General features: G+C 42.5%; 1 protein-coding gene across 1 annotated transcript in view; it reads right to left on the bottom strand.

Annotated features, from left to right (window-relative positions):
• LOC125892360 (macrophage mannose receptor 1-like) overlaps positions 1–5,653 on the bottom strand; it is a 189,683-nt gene extending 184,030 nt beyond the window's left edge. The window contains exons 1-3 of the mRNA XM_049582331.1: positions 2,190–5,653; positions 1,717–1,826; positions 141–1,426 (exon numbers count right to left, since the gene is read on the bottom strand). The gene's annotated coding sequence lies outside the window, so the exon portion shown is untranslated. The remainder of the gene's footprint in view (positions 1–140; positions 1,427–1,716; positions 1,827–2,189) is intronic.
• Positions 5,654–17,935: the final 12,282 nt, after the last annotated feature.

The raw sequence follows: 17,935 nt of genomic DNA on the forward strand, positions 1-17,935 counted from the left end.
TAACTTCCTCTTCGCTGGTGTCATGACTGCCCAGAAGTACCTGAACAGCCGAGCCGTGGCGGCACACAGGTATGTGACGTGTCAGAGGAGAAACGTGCCGCTCACATTTCTCTCTTTGTGGCAGGTAATGGTCCACAAACCTCACCGCACTGAAGGGACTGTTCTTAACTTATCAGAGGAGGAGGGTGGCTGGCTGATTTTTATTTTATTTATTTATTTTATTTTGATCCCCCCTGTAGCCACAAATATTTTTCCTTGAGCTTTTCGAAGTGACTGGTGGAAAATGCATGACCCTTCACCATGAATTAGATTTTTAAAATTTAGCTGAGTTCATCGGATGAAGTCAGCTCAGTGTGCCAGGCGACCCAACTACAAAAGCCAGTGGACTAAAGACATCCTTTGTGTCTAATAGTAGAGCAGTAGGCCCAATGTAGCCCTGTGTGTGTGTGTGTGTGTGTGTGTGTGTGTGTGTGTGTGTGTGTGTGTGTGTGTGCTGGGTCCTTACCACACACATGATGAAGGATGAGCTAAAGGTTAGCATAGAGCCCTGACTGAGACAGTTCAGTGCAGCCTTCATTTCTTTGAGCAGTGTATTTTGTGTGCAGTTGGGTTGGTGACTGAAATGACTGCCATCTTGTTTTTGGCCAGGTGAGTAAATGTGCTTGAGTTTAACTGTTTAATTTCTCAGCAAATTCTTTTTTTACTTCTCCTCTTTACATCTTGCTATTTTCAGGACCTAAAGTGTCCTTTGGTTTTTCCCAGTTTGATTGCTTGGAGCAGCCGTAAACAGGGTAAATCACAGGCATCTGTGCAGTGGTGGTAGTCTTTGCCTTCAGCTGCCTGCCCTGCATCTGGACAGTGCACTAATGTATGACGTCATCAGAAGTTATTTTAGGATCAATAAGACATATTACATATAACGTAGCTGAGTCTTTTAATTAATGTCAATAAATCAGACTGATGATCAACAAATTCAGAATGCATGTGATTTAGTGACGTACACAAACACAATGAACACTACTACTCCTTGTTGTGACCATGTTAGCGTGTATACCTTAGCACTGAGCTAAAAGAACTGCTGCTTATTTACAGACTCACAGGTGCAACACAACAATTTGGATGTTTTTTTACCAAAGAAGAAGAAGAAGAAGGAAAAGACAGAGGAAGAGGAGGGTAGAAGAAGATAAAAGAAGAAGATAGTGACAGAAGAAGATGACTGAAGAGAAGAAGGAAGCATCTGACCAGAGTGGATTGAAACAACATTAAAGCTCATCTTGTTTTGGTCTTCTTCTTCTTCTTCTTCTTCTTCCTCTTCCTCTTCCTCCTCCTCCTCCTCCTCCTCATGGAAGACTTTTCCATCTGGCTGCTTCCTCCGGCTCAGTTTGCTGTGGTCATTGAGCCCCTGGTCCTTCAGCCTCTGTTTGAGCTGAGACACAAAAACATTCACTTTCCTGCATATCACCAGCAGAGAAAATCTCTTGGTGAATTCTATCCTGCATTCTTTCTCACACTGTCCTCATGCTGAAGTTCTTCTTCAGGAGCATGCTGCTGCACGCTTTGATTTATTCAGCTGTAAATGCTTTATTATTTTTGACACACAAGTCTTTCAATAATGATGACACATGTGTTTGGACTGCATATAGCATATTTACAATGTTCTTAGGAGTCAGCTAAATCATATGAATGATTTGGTTCTACTGTAAAAAGAAAATGTACCTGCTTTAAGATGTCCTCCGTCACAGCATGGTCGTTCAGATCCACAGAGGAGTCCTGTGTCTTAAACCTCAGCTTCATCACTTTCATCACTTTCTCTGAAACAGGCATGACTTAAAACAAACAAACAAACAAACAGGCTTTATTAGTCACAACATTTCTGGTTGGATAATAATCAGCATGCTTCAATAATGAAAGAGAAATCTATGGTACTACATTTTCCATCAGCTCAGTCTCTTAACATGGAGCTCTGCCGTCACTCAAACAACACGAACCTATCATCTGATCACTGCTGATTATTAACTGACTGAATAATATCATGAACATCATCAACATTATGGATGTTAATTTGTATTTTCTATCCATAGCTTGATCATTACGGTTGTTATTTGTTTGTTTTCAAGAGGTTTTTTGCTGGATATATCAATAAAGTAAACCTAAATGTACATGTAAAGGCTAATCACACCATAGCTCACCACTGTAACAGATAAATGCTCTCTTCAAGTCACAGTTCCAGTCGTCCCAGCCTCCAGATTGGCCAAAGACTGCAGCCACACAAGACTTCAAGGAACCAGTAGGTGCTGAAGGTCTCCAGTGCCTAAATAAGGAGCTACTTCCATCCGACCACTTCCAGGAGTCTCTGAAGAGGCCGATCCAGACACGTTCTCCTGCAGGTAGCAGCTCCTGTACCTTCTGGTTCTCTGTCATGTTCCTCACACTGGTCAGGTCTGTGTAGTTTACTCTGCAGTGGCTCTGGGCCTCAGTCCATGTCATGGAGGCGTCAGTGAGGACAACTGTCACATTAGACCCTGAAAATACAGCACAGTGAGGCGCTGGGAAGAGACACCATAACATGCAACATAAATGCTATATATTATGTATGAATATTTCCTCACATTTATTAAACACACACATTTCTTTAAAGCTGAAATCATGAAGCTGTGCAGGGGCGTAGCACCAAACTCTGGGCCTTGTGCCTAAGCAGCCTCTGTGGGCCCCCCACCCTTCCTCTCTCGATCTATGTCTCTCTCATGCACCTTTTGGTTCTGTCTGTCAGTTTGCCTTCTTTCTTTCTTTCCTTCTTCCTTCCTTCCTTTGTTGGAACCCTGATTTCCCTTTTTAAAGTAAAGACATGTCAGTGTATGTTGGTGCATCAGCAGCATAAGCAGACACTCAAACCTCTTTTACACTGCCTCTTCAAGGCGGTAATTTAATGTGGTTATGTCGCCTCACAATTATATATCAAAGGTACGATGGGGGATAGAGTTGTCTCGCCTGTAAGCCGGCAGCGGAGATTCTAACAGCGCCGAAACAGCGGTTATATAAACGGGACAGCCAGCAGGTCCAGGAGCTCCTAACCCTCCGAGCACAGGACGAGATTTTGAGGATTTGTACTGTCGGTTGAGCAAACATTTATTGTTTGGTTTTACAAACACTATATATCATACCATATACACCCAAAGAGCCATTTCTCTGCACTGACTGCTTTTACTTTTGATACTTTAAGAACATTTTCCTGATTATGATTACAAACCTTTATTAAAGCAACATTTTAATGCAGGACTTACATTTGCTCAAAAAGTATTTTCACAGTGTGGATTTGAACTTTTACTTTAGTTTATCACAGTCATTTTCAGGGACCATGTCCAGAAACCATTCCTCTCATCCAGAGAGAAGAGATGCATTGTTCCAAATTTAGCAACAGGCACATTTCCAGGGAAGAGAAGGATCTGTATACTTCCCCAAACTTTATGCAAACACAGATTGATTTGAATGTTGCAGCTGACTCTGAAGAGCAACTCACATGTGCTGAAAGCAGTGTCAACATCTACATACTGTTATTTATGTAACTAGAGTTGTATTGAAGAAACATGAAGGACAAAAAAGCAACACTTACCGTACTTTATAAGTAAATTAGATTTTGTCATTGAAATTTTTGTTGTTTTCTTAACTTTTAGCCATGCTAGCAGCGTAGCTCCAGGGATGGCACAGTTGATTGGTCTTTGGTCCAGACTGACGCATCTCAACAGCAACTGGATGGATTGTGGTGCTTTGGTACAGACATTCATGATCCTCAGAGGCCAAAGATTCATCATGAGACAAGTTGGAACAGGCGACTACGTGCAATGCGCCGTTCTGCAATGTTCTAAAAATCTGCTGGTTCACAGGAAGTGACCACCATGAGACGGCGTATCATCTCTAGTCAACGACTCTCTGTGCTTCTGATCTGTAACGTTGACAGGAAGTGACCACCATGAGACGGCGTATCATCTCTAGTCAACGACTCTCTGTGCTTCTGATCTGTAACGTCGACAGGAAGTGACCACCATGAGACGGCGTATCATCTCTAGTCAACAACTCTCTGTACTTCTGATCTGTAACGTTGACAGGAAGTGACCACCATGAGACGGCGTATCATCTCTAGTCAACAACTCTCTGTGCTTCGTTCTGATTTGCAGCTTTTCAGACTTATTTTGTGGCTGAATATGATTTGTAACTTCTTAAACTCTGAATGAGGATAGTGATAGTGAGATACTGGCTACAGTGCTGAAACCAAACCAGCATCAGATGGACTGTATTCATAATCAATACGCCACAATAATATAAATAACCAGCGCCAATTCATCAGTCAGTGAGAATGTGTGTGTGGGCGGGGCATAAGCACATACAGCCAGCAGCAGCAGTGACCCACCGTCTGACACCGGCACACCGTGAGGACGGAAACAGAGGGCTCTGTGGGGACGGAGCACCTGCTGCAGCAAGCCAACACGCCGTCTGTGGCCATTTTGACCTGACCAGCAGACTTCACTACAAGCTGATTGGCTGTTGAAACAGGTGACGTGCTTTAAAACCAGCCGCCGGCCTTTTGACCAGCTGAGTGTCAGGTGACGCCATCAGTCAACTTGAGTCGAGCTCAGACCGGCAACGTTCTGAGACAGTTTCGTCTCATCACAAATCTTTGGTCTGAACTGGGCTTTAAGGCTCAGTTATACTGTCTGTATGTTTGAAAATAGATATGTTAATTTAAACATTGTAAACGTCACCTCCCTCATACTTCCATGTGTCCTTTATGATAGATACAGCCAATAGACGGCACCAGAGGGCGAAGTCAAAAGTTTCTGACGACAACAAATGAGGCGACAGTGGAGGAGGTCGTTATGGACGCAGAATATTTTCACAATATATTACTGTATATTACCAATTTGTTACGTTCCGCCATTATTTCAATTCTTTGTCGTCTCCTACAGTTTTATCTCCCTTAAACACACTACACTGCCTCCATGATCTCTGGTGACGCTGCGGGATGCTGCTCTGTTTCGTCTGTGTCTGTAAGCTCTCAGAAAATGTGCACAAATAAATACAAAATGAACGTAGAGTATGGACAGAAGACTCCGTCTGCCTCCATCTCTGTCTCTAACGTTGAGCATAAATGAATCCTAATATTCATAACAGTATTTTCATTTCTCTGTTATTGTTATTTTTATAGGTGTGTCCTTTTGTTGTTGGTTATTTTATGATTATTTTCTTCACTTAAACAATTCATGTTCTTATTATTACTGTCACTTAAATGTGCCGTCATTCGTCCGTCAGCTGTCAACAATCTGCCATCTGTTTGTGGTTCAGTTGACGTGACGTTATTCCCGCTTTGCAGAGGATTGTGGGTCAGAATAGCCAGAGAAGCATGCTGGCTTTCATACTGCAAAATCCAACTGCATGCAGTAGAACATCCTGGTATTTTTGGCAGCTCTGAGGTTGTACCTGAGCTGAAAGGTCAAATCAGCATGCTAACATGCCTACAATGGAAAATGCTAACATGAATACGCTAAAATGTGTTCACTTTGCCCACATTCCCTGTTATAGCATGCTAACTTTAGCTAATTTCCAATAAAACACAAAGTACAGCTGAAGCTGATGGGAGTGTCATTAGTTTGAAGATATTTGGTCACACATCAAAATATTGTACAAAAGTCAGGAGATCAAACTTACACAGTTAATCCTCTGGGGACCACTCCAGGTCAGGGGGGAGGTCCTTCCTCAGGTGGAGGAGTTTAAGTATCTCGGGATCTCGTTCACGAGTGAGGGTAGGATGGAGCGGGAGATTGACAGGCGGATTGGGGCAGCGTCAGCAGTGATGCGGGCGCTTAACTGGTCCGTTGTGGTGAAAAGGGAGCTTAGCCAGAAAGCGAAGCTCTCGATTTACCGGTCGATCTTCGTTTCAACCCTCACCTATGGTCACGAGCTCTGGGTAGTGACCGAAAGAATGAGATCGCGAATACAAGCAGCCGAAATGAGTTTCCTCCGCAGGGTGGCTGGGCTCAGCCTTAGGGATAGGGTGAGGAGCTCAGACATTTGGGAGGGACTCGGAGTAGAGCCGCTGCTCCTCCACATCGAGAGGAGCCAGTTGAGGTGGTTCGGGCATCTGGTAAGGATGCCTTCCGGACGCCTCCCTTGGGAGGTGTTTCGGGCATGTCCAACCGGGAGGAGACCTCGGGGCCGCCCCAGGACACGCTGGGGGGACTACATCACCCGGCTGGCCTGGGAATGCCTCGGGGTTCCCGCGGAAGAGCTGATGGAAGTGGCTGGGGAGAGGACTGTCTGGGCTTCCTTGCTGAGGCTGCTGCCCCCGCGACCCGGACCCGGATAAGCGGAGGACGACGAGACGAGACGAGACGAGACGAGACGGGACCACAAATTTGTGCACCAAGTTTCACATCCAGTCGCTCTTAATAATTTAACAAAGAACTAAAATGTCAACCTCACGGTGGGGCGAGAGAAAAAGTCAGACGATCATCAAAGTTGTTAGAATGTATAATCTTGGGACCTTGCATATCTTTTGTAAATGTCATGACATTTGATTTGTTATAAAGATATTTCAGTCACAACCACAAATGTCACCCTCATGGTGGCACTAGAGTGAAAGTCAGGAGTTCACCAAAGTCGGTAGGAATCAGCCTCTGTCTGAACTGGGCTTCAGACAGCATGTTAGAATCTACAGTGTATACAGTTATTACTTCAAAGTTAAAACTACACACATTGCAAAGTAACAACAGCAGAGCTCTCAGGGTTGACCTCCGTCTCTGGAGGGCTTGTGGAATGGCGTTTTGTGTTATCTCCAAGGTAACACATATATGAGGAAGAGGGTCAAAGATCAGCGTGCAATCTTATGATGAAGGAGTATGAACGCAGCTTTAGTCTGGCTCAATATTCACCCCAAATATTTTCAAGTAGATAAAAAATACATTAACACTCATAATTTAAGTGTGGAAAAACACAGCCGCTGCAGAATGAAGCTTTATTTATTCATGTCGCTGCCCTAATTATCATTCAGTACAGCTGCTGGTCACTATTTGTTTGTGGCTGTGGTCCAACAAAATGATACCAAACATGTTTTTGCAAAAGAGGAAGTGAACTCTGTTTTGCCTAATATGCAAATAACTGGTGCGTCTGAACAGTTTCCATGACGTTAAAACAACACTGAGGCACTGTAAGCCTGTTAAGTTGACCATAACGAGCTATATCACTAATAATCACTTTATTTCAGCTCTGGTTATCTTTTTTAGAATAACAGGGTTTGCAAACTGTTTTGTGGTGTGATTTGAAGTGAGTGTGCTGAGCAGGTTGTTTAACACACACCAACACTGTTGGCTCTCTGCTGCCATCTAGTGGCAAATATGAGCTCTTCCAAAATCAATCAAATTAATAATATAAAAATCAATTAATATAGTGGATTAATAACCACTAATTAATTTACTGTTATCAATATAATTTCATGACAGTATTTGGCATCGTCTAAACGGCACCAGGAGGAGGTTTTGCTGTGAAGCATAAAATCTGCAGTTTGACTCTAAATCTGAACATCTTTGATTTAAACGTCTTCGTGTCGTGTGTTGAGTTTGAGACTCTGTCACCGTCCACTGCTTTACTGTGACTCATCAGTGTTTCACAGGACAAACAAACCACTCCAGCAGGGAAATACAATAACCACTGATTAATGTCCATATATTTGCAGCATTATTGGCTGATTTGTTTACTGTTTCAGTGCTGCCTTTTTTATTTATTTGTGATGTGAGGACAAACAGCATCTCCTGGATGATTGTGTGGATGACATTAGATAAAGCACACATTAAAGTCGTCGTGTTTTAAAGCCCCTAAAGCAAATGAATGACCCCATTAAGTGACTGTATTTTGGCATGCCCTTTATAATGTGGAGATAATAAATGATGGTCATGTTTAGGTCTCCGAAGTCATGATTTAATTCAGTGTTTGCAGACTCTAGTACAGGGATGCTTGGCTTGTTTTGCCAGGAGGTCAGGGGCCAATCAGCGGTCGTGCACATGTCCGCAGGGTGTTTCTGGGATTTGAGAACATTTTGGGCCGAGCCGGGCGCCTGTCAGAGGACCCTGGGGGATCCTCCTCTGGCAACTGTTTTGATAAACAAGCTCTATTTTGATGCTTTGTTTAATGCACTCTGGTACCTTAAAGGGAAATTTCAGTTTATTTCAACCTGTCTCCTATCGTCCTAAATTAGTTTCAAGTGACTAGTGACATAAAAATAATAGTTAGCATGTTAGCCGTTAGCCTAGATACAGCCGAGGCGTCAGACCTGTTAAAACGTAAGTGAACGGGCAACCTTCAAGTGCAAAGTTAGTCCACTAAACAAGCTTTTTCTCCACAAAGACCGCCTCATATCATTAGGATAAATGTCAGAGAACATATAGAAAATGACATGTAAACGTGTTGTCTTACCTTACCGGTGTGCTGCCATGTTTGTTTACCATTTAGCTCTGCTTTCCAAAGCGCGGCTGGAATCTCGTGAGAACAAGCAGCAACAGCTGGAAGGCAGAACCGGACAGTAGCCTGAAAAGTTCATTCATTTATTTTCTGAAAGATTTATAGAATAATGGCTGACTTTTTGCCAGACTTCAACTTTGTGGAGGAGGAATTTGATTTTGCAGAGTTTGATGGCCGCCCTTATTTATTTGAGCCAGAATACACTGACGAAGAGCTTCGTGAAATTGAAGAACGGAGGAGGAGAGAGAGAGAGGCGCAACAGGTAGAGGACGAGAGAGGAGGAATGGCTGCTGCAAGGCTGCGTAGCTCTGGAGATTGGTGGTGTACCTGTGAATGCTGTGCCCCAGTGCCCACAGAAGAGGAATGTCTCTGTTGCAAGGAATGGGACCGGTTGCAGCCTTATTTTCAAGGTCTGGATGTGACCGAGGACGAGACACCTCCACCTGGAGTAGTATCCAGCTGGGCTTTATCTAGAGCTCACCAGATATATTTCGGCCACGCCAACAAAAGATGTCGAATTTAGTGGAATAAAGAATAAATGGCCTATTGGAATTTGAATTTGTTATTTACGTGACAACGCCTGAACGCAACACAGGCTCCGCTCCATTGACTGTGTGCACAGTGCCATGCTGCAGGTTCTTGCCGGGCTCGGTTATAAATGTCTCAGACTCAAGAAAATGCGGCCCGAGCTGCGCTCTAATGTGTTCACCTTTGTATGTGTGTGTGTGTGCGACCTGGATATGAAGTAGTTGTAGTTTCTAAAGAGCTAAGACGAAAAAAAATTTAAAAAAAATAAATCAGAAGCGCTGCTGCTAGTTGCCTATAGGGGGAACATATAAGCACTGAGAACAAAGAGATGGTGGGTTAACTGAACAAGTGCCTATTTTCAGCACATTTCATGCTGTTGCATTCAAAGCAATATCAGCTAATAATTCCAGAATGATTCATTCTCACCAAGTAGAGCTACTGAAGTCATCTGGTAGAAAATAATGCATCTTTAAAAAAAATATATATAAATCGCAATATATATCGATGGGCGCAAAAAAAAAAGGCAATGTCAATTTTTCACAATATTGTGCAGCCCCCAACTCTATCACTGGTGCTTCAGTATCAACAAACTAACAAAAACAGGATCAGTTTTTTGCAGAGTTTTTGATATTTAAGTTTTTGTTGATAATACTTCTCTACTTTTATTGAAGTAGGATTTTAACTGCAGAACTTATACGTACTTGTAATGGAGTATATCTAAATTGTCGTATTGCTATTTTTACTTGAGGAAAGGATCCGAGTACTTCTTCCACCACTGGGACAGCCCTCAGTTAGCGCCAGTGTTAGCCTTTGAACATTTTCCCTTAAATCGTGTTTGACAAGACGTTTCCCCCAGATCCACACATGCACAACAATTTAGACAGTTTACAACATAATGGAATATGTAGGAATCATGCTTTTTATTCCCTGTGGTTTAGTGGATTACACCCTCAGAGTGGACCCAGGGACACCAGCGGACATGCATTTGTTAGATAAGAAGAGTGATTGCAAATCCCACATCTCCATGAGCGTAATCATCTTAAACTCTGTGAGCACACCAGAACCAACCACCAGAGACTGTAAATGAATTTTTCACCAACAAATCAAACAGCGACAAAATGAGCAAAATCAGATTGTTCCCTGTTTGACATCACCAGAAAGAAAGCAGCTGCCTCCTGTGCAAAGTCAAGCCTTGTTCCAGTAATATGATCTGGGTTTAACTGGGCCATGTCTATGGTGGAGCCAAACAATGGCACATATGCCACCATCATTAAATATACCGCCTACAGTTTTTGTTGTTGTGGAAAAATTATTTATTTGGATATTAGCAACGTGGAATGAGTACCTGACAAATAGAAACATATGGAAGTGGGTGTTAAATTGAAGATTACTTGCGCTGAAAACTATACTCCAGTAAAAGTACATAAGCGTAGTCCTGTAACAGTCACAGTGCCTTATCCTCAATATCCACAGTACTAACAGCAGCTTATATTACAACTCCTTAAAGACTGTTTATCCACAAACACCAAACCAATGTAGGGTGCTTTTTAATCTCCTCACCACTTCTAAACCGCTGAGAAAAGAAACAAAAAATCTGTTCAGTAGTCGTCTTTTTGCTCCATCTCTTTGTATTCCATCACTCTGACCAAACTGCATTCACCGATCTATTAAACAGTTTGTTAACTCTCAGAGGTTTTGATCTATTTTTTTACTTGATTACTTGAATTAATCAAAGCATCTAATTTTCCTGAATATGAATATTTCAAAAAATATGACATGTTCTCAATGTTTTGCTGACATTCAAATCTATGTTTCTGTTGTGGCTGGTGACCCTCCCAGCTCCTGAATATGTACAGTACAGGCCAAAAGTTTGGACACACCTTCTCATTCAATGCGTTTTCTTTATTTTCATGACTATTTACATTGTAGATTCTCACTGAAGGCATCAAAACTATGAATGAACACATGTGGAGTTATGTACTTAACAAAAAAAGGTGAAATAACTGAAAACATGTTTTATATTCTAGTTTCTTCAAAATAGCCACCCTTTGCTCTGATTACTGCTTTGCACACTCTTGGCATTCTCTCCATGAGCTTCAAGAGGTAGTCACCTGAAATGGTTTTCCAACAGTCTTGAAGGAGTTCCCAGAGGTGTTTAGCACTTGTTGGCCCCTTTGCCTTCACTCTGCGGTCCAGCTCACCCCAAACCATCTCGATTGGGTTCAGGTCCGGTGACTGTGGAGGCCAGGTCATCTGCCGCAGCACTCCATCACTCTCCTTCTTGGTCAAATAGCCCTTACACAGCCTGGAGGTGTGTTTGGGGTCATTGTCCTGTTGAAAAATAAATGATCGTCCAACTAAACGCAAACCGGATGGGATGGCATGTCGCTGCAGGATGCTGTGGTAGCCATGCTGGTTCAGTGTGCCTTCAATTTTGAATAAATCCCCAACAGTGTCACCAGCAAAACACCCCCACACCATCACACCTCCTCCTCCATGCTTCACAGTGGGAACCAGGCATGTGGAATCCATCCGTTCACCTTTTCTGCGTCTCACAAAGACACGGCGGTTGGAACCAAAGATCTCAAATTTGGACTCATCAGACCAAAGCACAGATTTCCACTGGTCTAATGTCCATTCCTTGTGTTTCTTGGCCCAAACAAATCTCTTCTGCTTGTTGCCTCTCCTTAGCAGTGGTTTCCTAGCAGCTATTTGACCATGAAGGCCTGATTCACAGTCTCCTCTTAACAGTTGTTCTAGAGATGGGTCTGCTGCTAGAACTCTGTGTGGCATTCATCTGGTCTCTGATCTGAGCTGCTGTTAACTTACGATTTCTGAGGCTGGTGACTCGGATGAACTTATCCTCAGAAGCAGAGGTGACTCTTGGTCTTCCTTTCCTGGGTCGGTCCTCATGTGTGCCAGTTACGTTGTAGCGCTTGATGGTTTTTGCGACTCCACTTGGGGACACATTTAAAGTTTTTGCAATTTTCCGGACTGACTGACCTTCATTTCTTAAAGTAATGATGGCCACTCGTTTTTCTTTAGTTAGCTGATTGGTTCTTGCCATAATATGAATTTTAACAGTTGTCCAATAGGGCTGTCGGCTGTGTATTAACCTGACTTCTGCACAACACAACTGATGGTCCCAACCCCATTGATAAAGCAAGAAATTCCACTAATTAACCCTGATAAGGCACACCTGTGACGTGGAAACCAGCTAGCAGCTAGCAGTTCCCCTCATTTGTTGTGCTAAGGTAGGCTGGTCATATTCCCTGTCCCTGTAGAGGACACACACAGGTGTTCCTGTAACCTGAAAGGTTAACCAGGTACATAAAGAATGGTGCTCACTGGTGCTTTCTATCATTTGACACACTGACTGACAAACTTGTAGACATTAAGATTTTGATTCAGTCTGATGTGCTGAAACAGACCTGGCTGACCGTCAGCTGACACGTTGCAGAGTTACTGTAACAGTGACTATCCAAAAATAAAATGTTATCCATTATTACAGGCATTAGGATTAGTAAAGAGGGTAAATAAAGGAGACTAGGGTGATTAATGATGATTAGAGGATGCTCCACATGCTCAGAAAATCCACTGTACCTGTTGGTTGGCCTGTTGGAGGCAGACAGCAGACACATAATGATCACCATGATGCAGCACTGTTAGTATAACTGTCTGAGGACATTCATTTTTTAATCCTCTATCTAGTTGGTGACGTTTTCAATATTCAAATAGCTGAACATGACAGAGACTGTACACTTGATGCTGAATCTAAATTCCATTTTAACAGCTTGTATTGTTGAATAAAGGAACATTTCATTATATAAAACATACACACTTTGTGCTTTCATCTCTCCTCTGCAATTAACCCTGCCAAATTTTCTTTTTTTGGCTCATTAGAAGGTCAAATAAAAATGCAAACATATCAAATAAAGTCACTGAGATACTAACAGACAGTTTGGACAGAAAGATGTGAAACTGTGTGACCGATACAAAAAAGTATTGTTTAAAAACGGCCTTTCATGTCTGAAGTGTGCCAATAACTGGTACGACTGAGTTTATGATACAATTTTCTAATTCATGGATTTAAAATGCTTTAAAAATGGATAGTAGCTGAATTCTTCTTGTGTCGTCCATCTTTATATTCAGTCTATGCTACAGACCACAGACCTGTAGACCTACAAACTACACACCTACAGACACTTTCAGGGAGAAGCAGTAATGAGTGTGTGTGAGCTGCCTTAGTAGTTTTTTTCAGTACCTGTTGAGAGATGCCAGCAGCTTTTGGATGGCTTTACCATCAGGATCCATCACCTCCTGCAGGAGACTGATATCACAGCGAGACAGGATCTACAGACAGACAGACAGACAGACAGACAGACAGACAGCTCAATAAGATTTGAAATTGTTTACAGATATCCTTAACACCCTTTATTGTTTCCAGCAGGTGTTAATCTGGACAGGATCATGTGTTTGGTTGCATGTGTGCCTGAGTGTGTGTGTGTGTGTGTGTGTGTGTTTTCGTGTGTGTATCTGTTTGTCCGCAGCCAATCTTACAAACTACTGGACCTATCAGCCTAACAGTTTGTGTGCACATGTATGACTGTACGCTCAAGGACCTCTCGTGGATGCAGTGATTCGTATGGCTAAAAATCCTGTTTTATACGTCATTAAATGCTGACTTCTCACTCCTCTTCACTAGAGGTGTGTATTGGCAAGAATCTGGGGAAACGATACATATCACGATACAGAGGTGATGATTTGATATATTGCAACATATTGCAATACTTTAAGCAAGGCAATAAATCTGATTTTTTTTTCAAAAGAATCTAATTTATGGATTTCATGGACTCAGATTCAGCCATCAGTCACCTGTGTTTGCTGACACGAGACTCCAGAGTTTGCCGAGGCTTTTACACTTGCACGATCTTGTTGTGTCGGTGGAGTGGAATAGTCAAACGGCCGTGTGACTGCTGGTAACTAGCGGTAGGAGGGTTAAATACAACACACAAAATAACCACTGCCAGAAATGTTTGCATTAAAACTACTGATTAAATATCAACAGAATCGATACAGTATTGCAAAACAAAATATCGTGATCTTTCAACGTATCGATATTTTCTTACACCACTACTCTTCACCGGCCGGTAGGGGCGACAAGTTTTTTGGAAATTGGCACAGCTAAAAATAATGAGCCATACTGTCTGCTGCAGGACACATGTTGGCCTTCGTCAAGTCTCAAAAACGAACGTCCACAGAAAAGTTTGGTTTCATGTTGAGCCGGAGCATCTGTAGATTCATTTCAAACCCTATATGTCATGATCCACTAAAGCTAGGCACAGTACCAGATGAATACATCCCAGTTTTTGTCTTCACCTCCATCTTGACTGTAAGGGAGCCTGGAGGGGCGGGGCCAACTGCACCAAGGTTCTGTTCCATCTGCCGCATGGCATCATTTTTGATTTGGTCATTTTCCTTGATATCTGTGCTTTGACCATAAATAAGAAAGTAGGCACTAAACTGTTTCTTTGTCTGTTTGGTGATTATAGTTGTCATGTCCTACTCTGTTGTGCTGCAGCATACAGACAGAGTTAACACTGTTAAATGTCCAGTTATGACCGACATGTATCAAAGATTTTTTGTTGTGTTTAAGTTATTAAAAATACATTCATCCTGATTATTGTATTGTATTTATATTTCACATTCCTGTTAGCAATAAAACTCCATCTGCTCTGTGCAACGAGCTGCAGCTTCTGATGTCTTCTGCTGTGTTCTAAGAGAGATGAGAGTCTCCTGCCGCCCTGGACAGGAACATCAGTGGTTCCCGACTGGTCCAGATTTCTCCTCAGTCATCGTCACAGACCAAACAATGGACAAACAAGTTAGCTACGGTTAGCTAGCAGCTAACTGCTACCATGGCGGACAACTTTACAGCTCTGTACATTTGGTCCGTCCAAAAAGTCACGGCTCTGGATGTAGATTTCTCCATGTTGTTACCGGCTTCTTCTTCTCTTACACATTTAATGCTATTGGACTTCCGGGTCAAAGCCCGGGGCGGAAACTGTGGAGCATGCTCAGAGCGCCTCGGCCAGTTTGGGTCTGATTGACTGTATACATGCAGGAGTCACATGATCTGGGTAACAATCAGTTCATCTCCCGTAGTGACCTCCTCGACCTCTAACAGTCTGCTCTCTATGATGAACGTCATGTACTGAAAATGAACACAAACTGGATCCTGAAACAAGCTAGTGAGTGTGTGTGTGTGTGTGTTGATGTTGATACGAGAAATAAATGAATAGATAAATAATTAAGAATTAAACAATTAAAAAGAAGTAAATACTGAGTTGTGTTTCTCAGGTTCCACTGGCTGTCCTCAGGTCGTGACATGAGATGATGAATTTAGCTGCAATGTTCTCACATTTCGGTATTTCCCCAAGTAAATATGGGAGTTTCTCCATGTCTGTCATGTTTTCAAATTCAGCATGTATTTTTATTATTTTGGGAAAGTGTTCATTTCTCAGAGCCTGGTATTTGGGGCATGAGGTGAGGAAGTGTAGTTCTGACTCGACCTCTTGTCTGTCACAGTGTGAGCAGAGTCTCTCCTCCTCTGGCAGCCAGCTCTCTCTCTCTCTCTCTCTCTCTCTCTGCATCTTGCTAACTCGGCCATTCTGGATGTCACTAACTCGGCTTCTTCTCCGGAGCCTTTGTGCTCCACTGTCTCTCAGATTAACTCATATCACAGCGGTGCCTGGACAGCGTGACGTGTGTGGTTGTGCTGCTGCCGTGGTCCTGCCAGATGCCTCCTGCTGCTGCTGCCATCATTAGTCATTAGTCATACTTCTACTGTTATTATACACATATGACTATTGTCACACATGTATACTGCCAGATATTAATACATACTTTCAACATATTGTACCACAGTAGCCAGAACTATAACTATAATATTATTACTTTCAATAATAATTGTTGTAAGCTATAGTACAGGCCAAAAGTTTGGACACACCTTCTCATTCAATGCGTTTTCTTTATTTTCATGACTATTTACATTGTAGATTCTCACTGAAGGCATCAAAACTATGAATGAACACATGTGGAGTTTTGTACTTAACAAAAAAAGGTGAAATAACTGAAAACATGTTTTATATTCTAGTTTCTTCAAAATAGCCACCCTTTGCTCTGATTACTGCTTTGCACACTCTTGGCATTCTCTCCATGAGCTTCAAGAGGTAGTCACCTGAAATGGTTTCCACTTCACAGGTGTGCCTTATCAGGGTTAATTAGTGGAATTTCTTGCTTTATCAATGGGGTTGGGACCATCAGTTGTGTTGTGCAGAAGTCAGGTTAATACACAGCCGACAGCCCTATTGGACAACTGTTAAAATTCATATTATGGCAAGAACCAATCAGCTAACTAAAGAAAAACGAGTGGCCATCATTACTTTAAGAAATGAAGGTCAGTCAGTCCGGAAAATTGCAAAACCTTTAAATGTGTCCCCAAGTGGAGTCGCAAAAACCATCAAGCGCTACAATGAAACTGGCACACATGAGGACCGACCCAGGAAAGGAAGACCAAGAGTCACCTCTGCTTCTGAGGATAAGTTCATCCGAGTCACCAGCCTCAGAAATCGCAAGTTAACAGCAGCTCAGATCAGAGACCAGATGAATGCCACACAGAGTTCTAGCAGCAGACCCATCTCTAGAACAACTGTTAAGAGGAGACTGCGGCAATCAGGCCTTCATGGTCAAATAGCTGCTAGGAAACCACTGCTAAGGAGAGGCAACAAGCAGAAGAGATTTGTTTGGGCCAAGAAACACAAGGAATGGACATTAGACCAGTGGAAATCTGTGCTTTGGTCTGATGAGTCCAAATTTGAGATCTTTGCTTCCAACCGCCGTGTCTTTGTGAGACGCAGAAAAGGTGAACGGATGGATTCCACATGCCTGGTTCCCACTGTGAAGCATGGAGGAGGAGGTGTGATGGTGTGGGGGTGTTTTGCTGGTGACACTGTTGGGGATTTATTCAAAATTGAAGGCACACTGAACCAGCATGGCTACCACAGCATCCTGCAGCGACATGCCATCCCATCCGGTTTGCGTTTAGTTGGACGATCATTTATTTTTCAACAGGACAATGACCCCAAACACACCTCCAGGCTGTGTAAGGGCTATCTGACCAAGAAGGAGAGTGATGGAGTGCTGCGGCAGATGACCTGGCCTCCACAGTCACCGGACCTGAACCCAAAACCCCCGAGATGGTTTGGGGTGAGCTGGACCGCAGAGTGAAGGCAAAGGGGCCAACAAGTGCTAAACACCTCTGGGAACTCCTTCAAGACTGTTGGAAAACCATTTCAGGTGACTACCTCTTGAAGCTCATGGAGAGAATGCCAAGAGTGTGCAAAGCAGTAATCAGAGCAAAGGGTGGCTATTTTGAAGAAACTAGAATATAAAACATGTTTTCAGTTATTTCACCTTTTTTTGTTAAGTACATAACTCCACGTGTTCATTCATAGTTTTGATGCCTTCAGTGAGAATCTACAATGTAAATAGTCATGAAAATAAAGAAAACGCATTGAATGAGAAGGTGTGTCCAAACTTTTGGCCTGTACTATAGCTTACAACAATTATTATTGAAAGTAATAATATTATAGTTATAGTTCTGGCTACTGTGGTACAATATGTTGAAAGTATGTATTAATATCTGGCAGTATACATGTGTGACAATAATCATATGTGTATAATAACAGTAGAAGTATGACTAATGACTAATGATGGCAGCAGCAGCAGGAGGCATCTGGCAGGACCACGGCAAAACGCATTGAATGAGAAGGTGTGTCCAAACTTTTGGCCTGTACTGTATATATATATATATATATATATACATATCTCATTGTGTCAT

The sequence above is a fragment of the Epinephelus fuscoguttatus genome, linkage group LG7 (assembly GCF_011397635.1).
Source record: "Epinephelus fuscoguttatus linkage group LG7, E.fuscoguttatus.final_Chr_v1".
NCBI lineage: Eukaryota > Metazoa > Chordata > Actinopteri > Perciformes > Serranidae > Epinephelus > Epinephelus fuscoguttatus.